Here is a 1,028-nt window from a genome sequence, read left to right as displayed (position 1 = left end):
TATTTATTTATACTTATATTTATACATATATATAAATACAATTATAAATAAATAAATAAATAAATATATATATATATATTAGAAATATAATATTTCTAAATCTCTCAGAGAGATTTAAGCAGTAGTGGAGCAATAAAGTTGTAGTATATTGTCAACTTAATGTGACAATCCCAATAAGGGAACACACTACTGCCGTTTAGCCCTAGGAAGCTGGACCGCTTCCTGTCGGCCTTGACACAATTACTGTGTCCTTAAGTTTGCGAGGGGGAGACAAGCTCCTCCACCCAGCCTAACCAGCATTCAGGGACATGTTTCTGAGTCTTTGCTCGTCACCAGCGTGAAGTAGCTTACCAGCTGGATAGAGAGGCCCGTTTCGCCTTCGCAAACTTATATAAATCATAGTGAAGTTTATTCACTGATCAGCAATTTAGAAATATAATATTTCTAAATCTCTCAGAGAGATTTAAGCAGTAGCGGAGCGATAAAGTTGTAGTATATTGTCAACTTAATGTGACAATCCCAATAAGGGAACACACTACTGCCGTTTAGCCCTAGGAAGCTGGACCGCTTCCTGTCGGCCTTGACACAATTACTGTGTCCTTAAGTTTGCAAGGGGGAGACAAGCTTCTCCACCCAGCCTAGCCAGCATTCAGGGACATGTTTTTGAGTCTTTGTTCGTCATCAGCGTGAAGTAGCTTGCTAGCCGGATAGAGAAGCCCGTTTCGCCTTCGCAAACATATATAAATCATAGTGAAATTTATTCACTGATCAGCAAAATTAGAAATACAATATTTCTAAATCTCTCGGAGAGATTTAAGCAGTAGTGGAGCGATAAAGTTGTAGTATATTGTCAACTTAATGTGACAATCCCAATAAGAGAACACAATACTGCCATTTAGCCCTAGGAAACTGGACCGCTTCCTGTCGGCATTGACACAATTACTGTGTCCTTAAGTTTGCGAGGGGAAGACAAGTTCTTCCACTCAGCCTAGCCAGCATTCAGGGACATGTTTCTGAGTCTTTGCTCG

At 39.8% G+C, this 1,028-nt stretch overlaps 1 protein-coding gene across 1 annotated transcript in view; it reads right to left on the bottom strand.

Annotated features, from left to right (window-relative positions):
- Positions 1 to 1,028, bottom strand: part of LOC106883777 (uncharacterized) — an 81,871-nt gene that overhangs the window by 1,644 nt on the left and 79,199 nt on the right. The window lies entirely within an intron of this gene.

Source organism: Octopus bimaculoides, chromosome 22 (assembly GCF_001194135.2).
Source record: "Octopus bimaculoides isolate UCB-OBI-ISO-001 chromosome 22, ASM119413v2, whole genome shotgun sequence".
In the NCBI taxonomy this organism is placed as follows: domain Eukaryota; kingdom Metazoa; phylum Mollusca; class Cephalopoda; order Octopoda; family Octopodidae; genus Octopus; species Octopus bimaculoides.
Note: the sequence above shows the minus strand (reverse complement) of the source record. Positions and strands in the feature narration are given on the sequence as shown.